This window comes from Cupressus sempervirens, chromosome 3, assembly GCF_028749045.1.
Source record: "Cupressus sempervirens isolate cs-2001-9-10 chromosome 3, ASM2874904v1, whole genome shotgun sequence".
In the NCBI taxonomy this organism is placed as follows: Eukaryota; Viridiplantae; Streptophyta; class Pinopsida; order Cupressales; family Cupressaceae; genus Cupressus; species Cupressus sempervirens.
This window is the reverse complement of record NC_143120.1, coordinates 1116486380-1116504361: the sequence shown is the minus strand read 5'-3', so window position 1 is coordinate 1116504361 and position 17982 is coordinate 1116486380.

The following is a 17982-nucleotide window of genomic DNA, read 5'->3' as shown; positions in this document are numbered from 1 at the left end:
ATTAAAAATCATTAATGGCTCATAGTAAATACAACTTATTACATGTATGACTTCTGACCTTGCACACTTAGTAACATCATCATCATGCTATTTGTTATCACTATCTAACTGTGCTCAACATCATTCTATCCTTGTTAAGAGATACAAGCTAGACATCGGAAACTACTTCTCAGGAACTTTGTGGGTAATTGCACCAAGATGGTGTACAAAAAGGGGGTTATAAGTGGACACCATTTTTTTGAAATTAGGTAAACCTGAACTTGTTCAAGACATTTGAGGGTCATCCACTAAAAATAACAAAATGTTTAAAACATATAAATTGTAGTAAGTTCTGAATCTACTTTCTAAAATAATAGAGTTTTAAAAAATAGATAAGATTAGGTGGGTCAAACCCTACACACATGAAAAATAGTTCTTGATTTTTTTAGAAAATATAACATAGTTGTTTTCATGTGCAGTACAAAGGACAGTTATATTTAGTATTTTTCATATCCCTCTAGTAGGATGATAGTTAAGAGTCACATCTAGAAGTTGTGTATTTTTTTGTAATTCTATGATGTACATTTTTTTGTTGTGAACTATTGAATATACTAAATCATGAAATTTTGGTACATGTTCATGTGTTGAGCATAACTTGCATCAAAATAATTAAAAATTGAAACTTTTTTTAAAAATGTGTATGTAATCAAGTGTAGAATAGTAATATGTAATTTATTTTGAATTTGGTTAAGTATATCAAAAGTTATTAAAAAAATGGTTTCAACATATGTTTGTGAGGAATGTCAAGGCATTAGTAAAAGTAATTAAAGTTTACAATGTTAATGATGTCCAAAAAAAGAAAAAATTATATGGTTAGAAAGCTAAGAAGAGATGTAAGATTATGGTGGTGATTTTAGAGATACCCACTTCACCATTAGCATACTTGATGGAGACAAAGACAATAATTCATCGTAAAAGATGAAAAAATGCCTAAAGAAAAAAAAATGGAGGGAAAATAGTCTCCCAAGCCTTTGGGTCATTTTCCTAGGTTATCACCAAGCCATAACCTGATCAGGTTATGAAAATAAAAAATACATTCAAAACCTGATCAGGTTCAACAAAACTTGATTGGATTTTGTATTACTACTTCTCAAGGTTAGATTGAGGGAGGGAGTGAGGGAGGGAGGGAGGGAGGGAGAGAGAGAGAGATTAGGTTATGTATTATAATGAAAAAGTGTCTATCATATCCCCCAATCCTTGTTTCTGTCACATCCTCTCTCTCTATCACACCCTATCTCTCATTTTTTCTCTTTATCCTATCTCCATCTCTCTTTCTCCTATTCCCTTCTCTCTCTCCCCTAATCTCTCTCTTCATCCTCTCTCTCTCTCTCTCTCTCTCTCTCTCTCTCTCTCTCTCTCTCTCTTCCCCTCCCTCCTATCCCCCTCCCTCTTTCTCCTACCCTCTTCTCTCTCTCTCTCTCTCTCTCTCTCTCTCTCTCTCCCCTAACCCATTTCTCTCTCACTCTTTCTATAATATCCTCTAATTCTTCTCTCCATCCCATCCTCTCTCTCTCATTCTCTCTTTTTCCTATCCCCTCCCTCTCTTTCTTTCTCATATCCCATTCTCTCTCTCTCTCTCTCTCTCTCTCTCTCTCTCTCATCATATCCTCTAATCTCCCATAATCTCTCTCTCTATCATATCCTCTAATTCTTCTCTCCATCCCACCCTCTCTCTCTCTCTCTCATTCTCTCTTTGTCCTATCCCCTTCTCTCTTTCTACAATTCTCTCTCTCTCTCTCCAATTCTTCTCTCCATCCCATCCTCTCTCTCTCATTTACTCTTTGTCCTATCCCCTCCCTTTCTTTTTCCTATCCCCTTCTCTCCCTCTTTCTCATTCTCTCCATCTCTCTCTCACTCTTTCTATCATATCCCATAATCTCTCTCTCTCTCTCTCTCTCTCTCTCACACACACACACACACACACACACACACACACACTCCACCTCTCTCAAAATATTTCTATATCATATCCCTAATCTCTCTCTCTCTCTCACTCTCACTATTTCTATCATATCTCCTAATCTCTATCTTTCTCTCATATCCTCTCTCTCTCTCTCTCTCCCTCTCTTGCAATCTTTCTATATCATATCCCTAATCTTCCTCTATCACTATTTCTATCATATCCCTTAATCTCTCTCTCTCTCTCTCACACACACATATGCTCTCTCTCTCTCTCTCTCTCTCTCTCTCTCTCCCCTCCCCTTCTCTCCACCTCTCTCACTCTTTCTATCATATCCCATAATCTCTCTCTCTCTCTCTCTCTCTCTCTCTCTCTCTCTCTCTCTCTCTCTCTCCCCCCCCCTATGCCTCTCCCTCTCTCTCTCACTCTTTCTATCACATCATCTAATTCTTCTGTCTATCCCATCCTCTCTCCCTCTCTTATTCTCTCTTTGTCCTTGTAATGTCCCCATTGGTTGCCAACATCAGTATTTTAGGGATTAGCCTAACATTGGATCCTCATAGGCTAATGAGGATGGTTAGAGGGTCTTCTGAGGATTGGTTCATCTCCAAAATCCAACAATTTATGGATTTAGCCTTTATTTGATGTCATTTGGACTCCATTTTCCATACTTACTATGTATAGTAAGGAAGGTGCAATTGAGATGGACCCTTCTTATTTTTAGAAAGTGTATTTGGTCACATGGGGAATTATGAGGAGAGATTCCTATTTCAGGTGGCATGGTAATTAGACAAGTATTTCAGAGAAATTAAATTTTAAGTGACTTAAGTGATTTATTTAAATATTTTAATGTTATAAAGTTATAAAGTCACTTAAGTGACTAAAAGAAAAAATTGGCTTTTAATCCCACATTGCCAAGTTATTTGTGTCTTCCCTCATATCGAGGTTATAAAAGTGTGGAGCTACATTAGGATTGACACAATGAATATATGCTTCTAATCAAATTTTAAACTAGTTGCTTTAATGTGACTGGACATTTTTCCAAAGGACAAGACCCTTGAGGAAAGTAGTGAGACTAGATGAAAACCTAGTGGCTCACATTGCAATTTAAGGGACTGGAAGGTTGATATGAGAGTTTTAAGATAGTGTACAAGTATAAGGTGATTGAGAACCCATAATATAGTTGAGTTATCAGACGATAGGAAGAAAAAGTTACATTCAAATGGTAGCTGAATAGTCCTCTTTAAATGCAAGTACTAATACTTGAGAAACAATATTTTGTAGTAGTAATTGGTTGGCATCAGAACAAAAATCTTTTACAGTGCAATACTGCCATATAAATTTGTGGATTGCATTAAGTTGGATAGGCATATCTTAGTTGCTAGATTGCAAAGACATATATCACCATTATCAAACATGCTTGGGTGAAAGTTTAAGGTAAAGTTGTGCGAGTTAAACTATTCCATGTTACAGAGGTCATTAGAGCTACTGTATAGAAACTCCACAAGCCACATACACCAAAGAGTATTCAATCAATAGCAAGAAGTTGTAGTCAGATTGTAGACCAATATGAGTCAACATGTGATTTGAACCGAGTTTGGTAGTTAAGTGATACATTATGATATTTGGGAGTACACATGAAGGTTGTGGGTCGAAGGATTGACTTTAACATCAACATTTGAAGATACTCATCAATAATAAATAGCTTACCATGTGAGACGCGACAGGCCAGTTCTAGATAATCACTAGTACATGGAGTTCCAAAGAATGTGAGCATGACAATAGGCTTATTCTACATGTCAACAATGCCAACTTGCTAGTGGCATATGTTGGCATTAAGTTATTATTGCCATTAGTGACAACACTTACTCGATTATGAATGATTACTGAGTGCATCACTCATTCTACATTGTATACCAAGCATTTAGTGGTTACTTGTAGGTTCATCACTTAATTAGTTCATACCGAGCATTCATGAAGCTACTGAGTGGGTGTGCAGCCCAATAGTATCTATTGAGCTTCACAGTTTAGACCGAGCTTCTCAGTATCTATCGAGCAGTTAGACTATGTCATGGGAATCCAGTGTTTATTGAGTGATGAAAGTGTAATGTTTACCGAGTGATGGAAGTGTAATGTTTACCGATTGATGGAAGTGTAACATTTACTGAGTGATGGAAGTGTAACATTTATCGAGTGATGGAAGTGTAGTGTTTATCGAGCGAAATCAAGGTAAACGAAGGATTCAGTTCTTATTGAGTGACACTATATCTATCGAGTCTCCAATGGTTATCGAGTTCCAAGCTATGATGTGTGGTTAGTATGGATAGAGCTTCTACTTCTACCGAATGCATGACGATGCCGAGTAATGCAGTGGATGCTGAGTATCAGAAGGTCACCAAGTCAGCTTGAAGAACTCGAGTTATTTACTATTGGGCCGATTCAGTAATGTTTTGTTCACTTGTGTTTTGGCCGACCTTGCAATTGTAATTATTGAAATGATATATATGTAGTCTATTATATCATTTGTAAGATGTATGGTGTATCAATTAGAGTATCAAGGAATGGACATGTAACATTTTGAGGTGAATAAATGCAAATCAACAGTAGAGTAGAATATTCAACAAGGTCTACAAGGAGTAGTAAAGATTCATCAGTCACAAGAGGTGATCTATACTTCAAGGATCTAATTAGAAAATCAAGTTTGTAAGTAGATCCACTGTTTCATCCTAATAGGTGAATCAGTTTTGTAAATCCTTTAACAGGGTAGACTTAATAATCTTTTGTATAAATCTCCTAACAGAGTGCATACTTTAGTGTATGTTTGTAAATCCTCTAACAAGGTGGACCTAGCAGTCCTTTGTGCTCCTAATAGGGCAGATCACCAGAAGTGGTCAATGTAAGCCTTAACGGGGCAACTTCATACTGCAGTAACGAAGTTTTGTGGGTATCATCCCCACCTAAGTTTTACTTTCTATTTGGAAGGTTTTTGGGTCACCAAATCACTGTGTACATGTGTTATAAATGTTTGTTCCCTCATAAATGTAGTAGATTAGATGAATGAATGGAGAATAGTATATATGGTTAAAGTGCTGAATTGTTTTAAAGTTTTGAAGTTACTGATTTACCCCTCCACTCTCAGTAACCTATCATATCTTGAATATTTCCAACAACATACTGGGATTTTTGTCTGAATTACTAATGGATTTTTATTAAATGTGAAAGATTGTATTTTTGTCCAAATCGACATATGCATTTTGTTTGGTTCAATAGTGAACTATTATCTGATAACATTTGAAAGCAGATGAGGCAACAGTGGATTCCAAAATCTACCGAGCAAGATAATTCAAATAATAGCAATGTCACTCAAGAAGTGGGTGACTCCACCATTTCCAATTAGATTCATAAACAAGAATATGGAACTACATCTTCTAGTAATATCTCAAGTAGTTCCAAAATACAAAGAAAGAAAAATGATCAAATCAGTATTCCAGATACACAAAGATCAAATAAAGCATGTCTTTCATCAAGTTGCATCTACTGAGGAAAGTCAATTTAAGACCTTGCCGAGCTAGGTCGGGAGCAACAAAAGTTTTATTCAATCACCGAGTTGCAAGCTTCTACCGAGCAAGTGAATGACAACCTGTCAACCACTATGTCATCTCAGCTACCTTTGTAACAAGCATTAATGATAAAATTTTCATCAAAAGAGAAGAATTTGATTTCATTCTTCATCACAATTTTAGAGCTAAGAAATTTTTAGGTGCAATTCAAGAAATTTTGAGCGATTCCAAGCGATTTTCTAGCAAAATATTTGTTCAAAAAAATTCTACCTTTTATCGAGCATCAATGGCATCCAAGAGCAGCAATGGCACCAAGGCAAGAAGGGTTCAGAGATACTGGTAAAGCGTATAGAATGGAAAGCGCCCAACTTCAAAATTGTTTCGGTTGTTGCAGAATCACTTGACCCTAATGGTGCTCAATCTCAAATTCCACCAAAGGTACTCCTTATAAATGATATTCGTACACATTTTAAATGTTTTATTCAAGAGATTGGAAACTTAGAGATGGACAATGCCCTAAGAGAAATGAGTGTTGATGGCTCTTTGAAACTTGAGCATAAGCATCTTGAAACCAAAGGCTTGAATCATATCTCACATATTCCAAGAAGCTTCCAAACCAAGTGGATTAGATATATTTTGAGTCAGGTGCACAATGGGCAACTATGGTTAGAGCAGCCAGTGTTAATCACAAAGAAGATGATTCACAAAATCACGGGTCTCCTTATGCTCAACAAAGTGAAGGTTACCAAAACCCTAGGACAGAATGAGTTACAATAGCAAACCCTAGTTGAATGGGATGGTAGAGGTTTGAAGGTTAGCACTGTATCTGATGTTGAACTAAGATTTGGCATTCATGTCATTGCCCACAAAATCTATAGCTCTAGTCGACTGAACAATGTACCCTATGAGGCTATGGATTTGGCCTTCAAAATTGTAAAGAAAAACCTTGAATTTGACCTATCAAAATTATTGTTGAAACAATTGAACAAGAAAATGGTCAGCATTAGGACTTCAAAGAACAATCCCTGTAAATTTGGTTCTCTACTAACTTGCTTATTTTTCTATGTTCAAAAATTCTTTCCATCGAAAGGAACTGTAGTGTGGAGAAAAGATATTCCCATTCTTTATTAGATAAATGAGTTTGTAGCAGAAATGGATGAAAATTTTGATAGCATCATGGATAATTATTTTGAAGATTTCAAGGAAAGCATGAATAATAGGTTTCAAATTCCACCAAAATTGGTTTAAGACTAAAAAGATGATGTATGCTTTATGGTTGATTGTGATAAAGTATACATTCAGGCAGTCAGACCCCGAGTTGCATGGGTGAAACCTCCTCCTTATGAGGTTAATATTGATGAGGTTAGGAACATTATTGAAGCACTGGTGAATGAGCTATTAGACCCAAAGCAACCAATTTTTGGAACATATGATTAGGAAAAGGCCATAATTGAGCTTGAAATAAAGCTACCTTAGGCTATAAGCAAAGGCAAGAGGAAGATAGCTAAGTTGAAAAATGCTACCGGCCCTCTTATGCTTATAGAGGGAAAAGGTGAGGATGAAGAAGATGATGAAGAAGAAGAAGGAGTCAAGGAAAAAGAAGAAAATGAATTTGAAGAGGAGCCACCAAAGAAGAAAGGTAAGGCAATTATTACCAAACCTAAGAAGAAGCCTACTGCAGTATTCTCTAGAAGAACTAGAAAAGGCAAGAAGGAACCTATACTTGTCAGGCCTCCACTCACATTTGAGGAAAGGCTTAAACAATTGGAAGAGGGATTTGGCATCACAAATTTCAAGGCATTGAAATTTGAAACAAGAACTGATGCAGAGAAAATGCAAATTGAGGAACTTGTACTTAATAAGATGGGAAAATGGAAATACTCCCCAGACTAGCTCGCCCCTCAAATCTCCAAAGAACTATTGGAGAGATTGCAACCAACATGGGAGTCAACCACCAAAATGGCTAAAGACATACATGAACAATTCCTGAGGAATCTTCTACCGAGTCTTATTGAAGCAGAATTAAAGGCAACAATGAAGAAATATGAAGGTAAATTGATGATTAGATTTCACACATGTTTGTTTTAATTAAAGACATTGAGCATGGTGTAAATGATGCAACAAACATGTGGAAGAACATCTATCATCTGCAAAAGCCCAGTGAAGATCCAGTTGAAATCAAGGATGATGACAACAGTGACAGTGGTGATTTTGATAGCACTCCATCCATCATAGTTACTCTAGGAGAGCTGCATGCACTAATGGTAGAAAAAGAGGAAGAAGACAAGGAGGAAGAAGCACTCGAGGAAGGAAAAGATGAAAAGGATCCAATTAAAATTGTAGCAGAAGTGATTGCATCCCTTCCTCACTCTCCACCAAAGACTGTTACATCCACTATGGAGACAGCTTATGCAAGTGAGATTGTGAGCACAATTGCCACATCAATTGCTCAATCTTCACCAGCCACCTCCCAGCTCCAAGTATCTAAAATATACGTGCCAAGAACTTTATCTACTGAGCTTTCTATCACTTCTTCAACTACCGAGCCAGCCTCCTCAGTTCCTTCACCATCCGTGAGTTTACTAGTAAGTTCCACAATTTTGTCTCCATCAATTCTAGTAAGTTCTATAGTTTTTTGTCCATTAGCATCATCTGTACCCACTTCAACTCCAATCAGTTTAGTTTCTACTATGGGTACTTCACCATGCATGATACCATTTTTGGGAAGTGTTCCAATTTTTGATTCGGTTAGCACTTCTATTAGCATTCAATCATCAAGTCCTATACTAGTTTTCATTGCTAGCCCTTCTATCTCCACTATTTTGTTTGTTCCTAAGGTCAAACCAGTCATCACAGAAGTCAAACAAAAGCATCCATTAAAACTTCTAATCACTGGAAAGGAAACTGGAGAAGACATTGACTTAGACACAGAAATAGTGATTCCTAAGATTGACTATGACAATGCTACCATTGAAGAGATGAGGTTAGCCAGTCAACTCATAGAGATGAAAGCTACGTAGAAATAGTTAAGATTAGGAAGGGATAAGGAATATAGAATAATTGAAAATGCCAAGAATATAATTACAAATGCCATAGGTGTTGAAGTAGATTCTACTCAACACATTTTGATTCAGTTAGAAGAGGTAGTATAGAAATTTAATGTAGATTCTTTCGGTCAAGAGAAACTTATTGAGAAAGCTGAAAAGAAATTTGATAATAAGGTGCTAGAGCATATTGCTCAAAAGATAGCAATAAAGCAAGTTGAATTGTCAACATTTTTGAGAAATTTTGAAAATTCTTTTAATAATGCAGCATCACTTTTTGCTAAACTTTGTGATGTTTTTGGTTTTACCAAAGAAATAAAGGATAAGTTAAATAAGATTGACATTGATATGCAATCAAGTGCATCCAAGCTAAAGGTGAACTCCTCCTCCACAACCTCCCATCACACCAAAATCAGATATTTGGCAGATGTTTAGGTTGAACTATTGAGAGAGGAAGCAAGGATCCGGTCTACACTCATAGACATCCAACACATGATCCTTCCTATCATGGACACAATGTAGAAACATCTTTCTCATTGCAAAACATTGGTCCAAGATCAGAACTTCTTAGTGGCTAATCACTGGATCCAATTATCAGTAGAAGTTCAAATTTCTCTCTCCACCTATCAAATTTTGCAGCAGACTTGGGATAGTACTTTTGCAACCATCCTTAAGGTGCATCAAGAATTTCTATCTCACTTTGGTGTAGCCATATAAAACTGTATATATGTAGCCCTTTTGCATTATTGTCAAAAAGGGGGAGAGATTCAGCGTAATAAGTGAGGAGAGTTATCACTATGAGTGATAGGGGGAGTTAGCACTCAATAGAGTTAGCATGCGTACATAAGAATCTTTATATATACATTATAAGTCATCTAGAAGATATATAGAAATGTATATGCAGCAGTTCTACAAAGATCAATTTTGAAAAACCAAAAATCAGTGAGTCAGGTTATGTACATATATTTTGGCTCATAAGTGTTTTTTCACTAATGCCAAAGGGGGAGATTGTTGGCATTAAGTTATTACTACCATTAGTAACAACACTTACTCGATTCTGAATGATTACCAAGTGCATCACTTAGTCTACAGTGTATACCGAGCATTCAGTGGTTACCTTGTAGGTTCATCACTTAAGTAGTTCATACTGAGCATTCATGAAGCTACCGAGTGGGTGTGCAACCCAATAGTATCTACTTAGCTTCATAGTTTACACTGAGCTTCATAGTTTACACCAAGCTTCTCAGTATCTACCGAGCAGTCAGACTATGTCATGGGAATCTAGTGTTTATCGAGTGATGGAAGTGTAATTTTTACCAAGTGATGGAAGTGTAATGTTTACCGAGTGATGGAAGTGTAACATTTATCGAGTGATGGAAGTGTAACATTTATTGAGTGATGGAAGTGTAGTGTTTACCGAGCGAAATCAAGGTAAACGAAGGATTCAGTTCTTACCAAATGACACTATATCTACCGAGTCTCCAATGGTTACCAAGTTCCAAGCTACGATATGTGGTTAGTATGGACCGAGCTTCTACTTCTACCAAATGCATGACGATGCTGAGTAATGTAGTAGATGCGAAGTATCAGAAGGTCACCAAGTCATCTTGAAGAACCTGAGTTATTTACTATTGAGCCGACTCAGTAATGTTTTGTTCACTTGTGTTTTGGCTGACCTTGCAATTGTAATTATTGAAATGATATATATGTAGTGTATTATATCATTTACAAGATGTATGGTGTATCAATCAGAGTATCAAGGAATGGACATGTAACATTTTGAGGTGGATAAATGCGAATCAGCAGCAGAGTAGAATATTCAGCAAGGTCTACAAGGAGTAGTAAAGATTCATCAGTCACAAGAGGTGATCTATACTTCAAGGATCTAATCAAAAAATCAAGTTTGTAAGTAGATCCACTATTTCATCCTAACAGGTGAATCAATTTTGTAAATCCTTTAACAGGGTAGACTTAATAGTCTTTTGTATAAATCTCCTAACAGAGTGCATATTTTAGTGTATGTTTGTAAATCCTCTAACAAGGTGGACCTAGCAGTCCTTTGTGCTCCTAATACGGTAGATCACCAGAAGTGGTCAGTGTAAGCCTTAACAGGGAAACTTCATACTACAGTAACAAATTTTTGTGGGTATCATCCCCACCTCAGTTTTACTTTCTATTTGGAAGGTTTTTGGGTCACCAAATCACATGTGTTATAAATGTTTGTTCCCTCATATATGTAGTAGATTAGATGAATGAATGGAGAATAGTATATATGGTTAAAGTGCTGAATTGTTTTAAAGTTTTGAAGTTACTGATTCACCCCTCCACTCTCAGTAACCTATCATATCTTGAATATTTCCAACAACATACTAGGTTTTTTGTCTGAATTACTAATGGATTTTTATTAAATGTGAAAGATTTTATTTTTGTCCAAATCGACATATGAATTTTGTTTGGTTCAATAGTGAACTATTATGTGTAATGCATAGTAGGGGAAGGATTAAAACCAAACTTAATATAGTATTCTAGAAAGCTTTATCATTTTCAGTGATATCACAATTTTACATCGGAGCTGCACACCGACTGTTTGATAAAATTCACAAGTCTAGTTTTAAGTTTTTTTTGATTAGTTTTGGAAAGATCATTATAGTCCTATACCCTCCCTCTCTTTGTCCTACTCCCTTCTCTCTCTCTCATTCTCTCCATCTCTTTCTCACTCTTTCTATCAATCTCCTAATCTCTCTCTCTCTCTCTCTCTCTCTCTCTCTCTCTTTCTCTCTCTCTCTCTCTTTCTATCTCTCTCCATATCTCTCTCGCACTCTCATATTCCCTTTCAATATTTCTCCCATCCCCTCTCTATCTTTCTTCCATCCCCTAATCCTTTCTCTAGCCTATGTCTCTCTCTCTCTCTCTCTCTCCCTCTAATTCTTTCTCTTTATCCTATCTCTTAATCTCTCTTTCTCTCTCATATTCCCCCCTCTCTCTCTTTCTCTATCTCTCTCTCCTATCCTCTTCTCCCTCTCATCCCCATTCACTCTCCATATTTCTTATTGACTCTCCCTCTTTGTATCCCCCTCTATCTCTTTATCCTATCCTCACCCTCTCTCTCTCATTTTCTCCATCACTCCCTCCATCCTTTAATCTACTGGTGTAGTGCAAGGAAAGAGAATCCCCAAAGGAGATGTCATAGGTCCCAACAACTAACCACACAATGAAAGTAAACAACAATTCAAGATATGAAGCCAAGTCACAATAATTTATTCGTAGATATAACTGATTACATGCAACGTGCTAGGCTATAAGGCCTTCCCTGTTATGGTCAAATACAAAGAATGTAATAGTTCTATAAGATCCCTCAAGATCCAATCCAAACCCTAGCTAGTCTAAATCCACACTCTCGTAGAAACCTTCAAGGAAGATCCAACTGGTACTCACAAGCCCACCAAGTAATCTCCTTACAGCCACTAACTCTTCTCAAACTTTATCCGAGATCCAAGTGTAAACTACCTCACATTTGGCGCTTTGTCCACACACTCTAGAAAAATTTGCTCACTTAGCTACTCCATCTTCCATGCTCTTCTCCAAGCTTGATGATAAAAACAATCCTACTATAAATTGCCTCACATTCGGTGCTCTATCCATAGACTCAAGAAAAACTCACTCTTCAGCTACCCTCCATACTCACTCCTCCTTCTCCTCCTCTGAATGAATTATGACAAGAAAATGACTTCTACTTATACCAAACCAAGCCACAAGTCGGTCACTAGCAAGTTACATTAAATAAAACCTCAAGCCACAAGTCAGCTTAGCAAGTTACATTAAATAAACCCTCTATCCACAAGTTACATTGAATAATGCCAACTATTAAATGCCTTTTCCCTCTTTTCTCCATTCTTATTTATTTAAATTTATTTTTCTTCTAATTTTTGTCGCTTTCTCTCTCCTCCAATTTTTTAAAAATAATTTTTCTCTCTCTTTTTATTTTTTGAAAAATAAAAAATAAAAAATTCCTCTTTATTTTCTGATGCAAGATGCTCTTGCATCAGACTCCCTAGGTAGATATAAAAGTGTATCCCACACTTTGATGCCAAAAAAAATGTGTACAACCATCTTCATCTTCACCAAAGGTTTCCACTCTATCAGGGACAAGAAAACCAACATGCAAATCATCCATATCTATATCACTCTATCAAACGCTAGAATCTCAACCATCCAATCAACATGCTCACTCCCAAGAACAAACTGAACATAATGCTTCATCAAAAAACCCTCATCCACATCAGCAACTAGTGAATCCACACCAGTAGCAATAAGCTCTATACCAGCAACAATATGTAGGTCTCCATCAAAACATTCCAAACTCACAATACAAATGGTCTCATTACTCCTAACAAGATGTTCTACAACATACAAGTCACCACCAACAACAACTAGGATCATCCACAACTGAGTGCTCTATAATATCCATGTCAGACTTAATAAACTAATCATGAAAACTAATCTCCATGCCAACATCAAGAAGTTTAGGAATATCCTTAGCAACAACCTCAAGTTGCTCTACAAGTTCTATATCAGTCTCCACAAACTAATCCACAAAACCAACCTCGTCCACCTCGACCTTGCTATGCCATCTTCTCTCTTGAATAAGTCTTCTAATTGGCCAGACAATTCTCTTCTAGATCAGTAGACTCCAAGTCCAGTAGCATACAACTTCCTTCTTTTGTTTCTCAACTCTTTTAGAAAAAGAAGCATCCACAACAACATCCACTCGAGCTATTGTCTCATTAATCCTCCTCTCCACTATATCACATAGATTCAAAATCATCCTAGGGTCCAATCCTCTTAGAGCCATCTTCCAATCTTCACAAACCCTCTGTAAAAAATCACCAATAGATCAATCTTACTGAACAAGATCAACCTTCCATCTTCATAACCATAGATCCATTTGCATGTCCTCCCAAGGTCCTAGTGCAAACCACCTCAACTTTGATGATCTGTCTACATGCTTAGGAACAACCTTTGCTCTAATACCACTTGGTGTAGTGCAAGGTAGGAGAATCTCCAAAGGGGATGACCTAGCCCCTAGCAAATAACCACACAAAAAAAGTAAACAACAATGCAAGATTTGAAGCCAAGTCAAAATATTTTTTTCATAGATATAACTGATTACATGCAATGTGTTGGGCTATAAGGCCTTCCTATTTATGACCAAATACAAAGCAAGTTATAGTTTTGTCTAATACAAAAGAATCTTGCATCATCTACCTTTGTATAGTAATAAAATAGAACTCGATTGAGTTATTTTTCTAAATGGATAATGTTGTTAGAAATCAATAATTTGATTGGGTTATTGAAAGCTATACATAAAATAATATGTCAATGGTTATTATGTTGTCTTAGTGTGGCCTGGACCGGATTCTACTACTGTTCAAATGTATTTGTATACCAGGTATGCAAGTGTAAGGTTTTTTGTGCTTGAAAATGCTAAATTTTATATTTTTCATGTGCCAACATCTTATTTTATGCTAGTATCTTATGATTGAGCATAAAATAATCATGTTAGTATCTTATTGTTTATTTTATTCATGTTATTGTTTGTAGGGTAATTTGCATCTACATTCATAGGAAAGAACAAGAGAGGAACGATTGAAAAATGCACGAATGTTCTAATGGTTGAGTAGGATGCATGTGACAAGTGGACTGCAACATTTTTGGAATTTTATTGAGGTGGGACATGGAAAGGGAGAGCATGATGGTGCTAGAGCATGTGCAAAAAGAGCCCTTAGTAGAAAGGAACTAAAGTACGAAGGTGGCACAATATTAGAAAATGCTGAAACAATTGTCCAATGGTGCAATTCTACAATGGGACTAGGTAATATAGGTAAGTCTATGGTTTCTAGATATTTTTTGTTAATACATGAACCTGACATTGAAAATTTGCAAGATTGTTGTACACTTACAAGATCAAGTGAGATGTATTCATTACAAAGTTCAAATATAGCGTCACTAGCTATTCATACTAGAAAGCTTGCATGCTTTTTCTCTTCATGTATGCATCATTTATGGGATGAATGTGGATCAAAAGAGTGGGTTGAACAATGGTCTTGTAGACCTTTGCATCCAATTTATTCATATCAACTTCCTAAAACAAACAACTCAACCATATTGAAACATCAAAAATTTTTGAGCATGTATCTGACCTAGTTGGACTAGGTACTAAGTTATCAATTTAATACTTGGTTAAAATAGATTAGTTTCAATTTTTTCATTAACTTATCCTTCTATATAATTTAGGTTATGTATATGTAGTTATTTCATATCACAATAATGATGAAGGAACTGAGTACTTTCTATGTCAACGTATTGTGCCCAAAAAGAAACTAACATCTACAACCATTGATGGCGAGGATATTGAGTACCCAATAGGATCTGTTGTTGTGATAGGCACATGGCTTAGAAGGTATTATATTTTTGTCCCTTTCCATGAAGATCTCTTTAAGTCAAATTGTCATGTATAATGTATCAATTCTGACTTTAAATTGTCTTTACAATTAAATGTAGGTACCCTATCAAGAAATCTACCACATGGTTATTTGAGGATTTTGAGACACACATACATATTCTTCATTACTCTAATCTTATTGTTGTAACAAATATTTAATTGATATCACATCATAGTAAGCCTCTTAACAAGAAGTTGTGGAAAGTATGTGGATTTGATCATGAGGCAATACTTGATACAATAAGGGTTAGAGCTGATCCAGAAGGTTCCCTTGATTGACTATGTGCTATATAGCTAAATCTTTCTACATACAGGTAGAATAATTTTGAAAATTTTGTTTATATGTTATGTGAAATTTTGCAACTTTGCAGTGATGTGCATATATAGATGCCAAATTTTGTATATAAAAAAGAGAAGTCATGTAACATGTGCATATTTTTATGCCATATTTTGTATAAAAATCTGATAAGAGATGTTACATGTGCATATTTAGATGCCAAATTTTGTATATAAAAAAGAGAAGACATGTAACATGTGCATATTTGTATGCCATATTTTGCATAAAATTTGATAAGAGATGTCACATGTGCATATTTAGATGCCAAATTTTGTATATAAAAAAGGTAAGACATGTAATGTGTGCATATTTAGATCCCATATATATTTGTTTTTGTGGGTTTGATGATATCCTTAAAAAAATATTTAATTATCTTCAACTTATATGGATTTAGATGGTTGTCCTCTTTCATTTTTCCAAATTTTCCAAAATACATGGAAAATAGATTATAGATTTGGATACCCATTTGACTTCTCTACAACATATGCAAAGCTTGGATGGGTTGTTTTGGACTGTGTCTTTACTGTCACACTATTTCAGCCCTTTTTAGGCTTAAAATAGTCCTCTGATTGGCACAAGACATGATGATGATGACATCATGAGGTCAATAGGGTACACGAAGAGTTAGGGTTATGTTTTTACCACAGGTAAGGTTTGTGGTTAAGTTTGAGATGATAGAAAGGTCATTTGACCAAATTGGTGATAAGTTGCATAAAAATGTAAAAGTTGCATTGTGCAACTTTGCAACTTTCAAAAGTTGCTTGAGCAACTTTTGGCAAGAAAGCTGCAAAGTGTTAAAGAGGAGTCCTAAAGGGTAACTAACCACCCAACCAGCCCATATAAAGCATGTGAAGAGAAAAATTGCATAATAGTGCAAAAAGTTGTTAAAAAGTTGTAAGTGCAAATTGATCAGAAGTGCAATTTTTACAAATTCTTGCAAAAGTTGTCAAGAATGCACAACCAAGTAAAAAAGTTGATTAGGCAATGACCAAATGACTTGGAGGAGTGTATATATGTTGGAGATCATGATGAAAATTCTATTTATGACCAAACTTCCATTTGCAACTTTTTGCAAAAATTGCAAAAGTTGCTTAAGCAACTTTTTGAGCAACTTTGTAACTTTTGAGCAATTTTTTCTCTTGACATCTTTTGGTCAAATGGGTCCATCTAGGACTATTCTAGGAAGCTAGTTAAGATTCCTAGGATGTATTAAGTAACCTAATACCTTATTTTACCAGCCCTAGCAACTTTTAACCTATTCAACAACTTTTAGCTCAAAAGTTGCAATATTGCTTAGTTAAAATGAGCAAGGTTGTGTATCTTTCAAACTTTTGGTCCTAGGATTGAATTGTCTGGTTAGGTTTAAGCTAGGAACAACCCCATTTTGGCCACAACATCCCTTTGATGGTATCAACCACACTAAATGAAAGCGTACCTAAGGGTATCTAAGCACCATCAGATTGCTATCTTTTATCAAACATTTCTCTAAGCTCGTGCAAGGTATTGACAAACTATCAGGTGCTACAAGATTAAATTATCTAGGAATACAACAACCTATCTTAGTTTTTAGAGATTTAATTTTTTTTGGATTTGGTATCCGTATCTCACCTATTGCCAAAAGTTTCAATGTTGCTTAATTAAAATGAGCAAGGTTGTGTATATTTCAAACCATTGGTTCTATGATTGAATCATCTACTCTGTTAGCTCTAGTTGGTTAGGTTTAGGCTAGGACCAACCTTGTTTCAACCACAATGTCCCTTTGATGGTATCAACCACATTGAACAGAAGCATCCCTAAGGGAATCTAAGCACCATCAGACTGCAATATTTGATCGGGCATTTCTCTGAGCTCATACAAGGTATTGAAAAAATGTTAGGTGCTATAGGATCATGTTATTTAGGCCTAGAAATACCTATATTAGTTTTTAGAGATTTAACTTTCTTTGGATTTGGCATCTATATCTCACCTACTGCCAAAAGTTGCAATGTTGCTCAGTTTAAATGAGCAAGGTTGTGTATATTTCAAATCATTGTTCCTAGGATCAAATTGTATGCTCTAGAAGCTCTGGTTGGTTAGGTTTAGCCTAGAACCAACCTCATTTCAGCCACAATGTCCCTCCAATAGTATCGACCACACTAAATAGAAGTGTCCCTAAGGGTCTCTATGCACTATCAAGCTGCGATCTTTGACACAAATACAAAAATCATGACATATTTATACTTTTCATGTCTTATTACATCAAAATAAGTGATATATGATTACATGTTATAATGAATTTGATAAACATATTACATTTTCTATATAAAATAATGAATGTTTGTGTGTTTGATTAATTGCAAGAAAGTAAGCTAAAATACAAGATTTAATGCACACATAGAACAAGTTGGATGGAAATTTGAGTTTAATGTATATCAAAATGAATAATATATTATGTCATATCAATCATATAGTTAAAAAATGATGTTATGTCTCATAGGTACAATAAAAAATTGAATACCCAACAAATGTCAAATGTGTATAATAGAAATGTCGAATGTGCACAATAGAAATCTCAAATATATACAATACAAAAGTCTAATATATGCCAATATCATGTGATG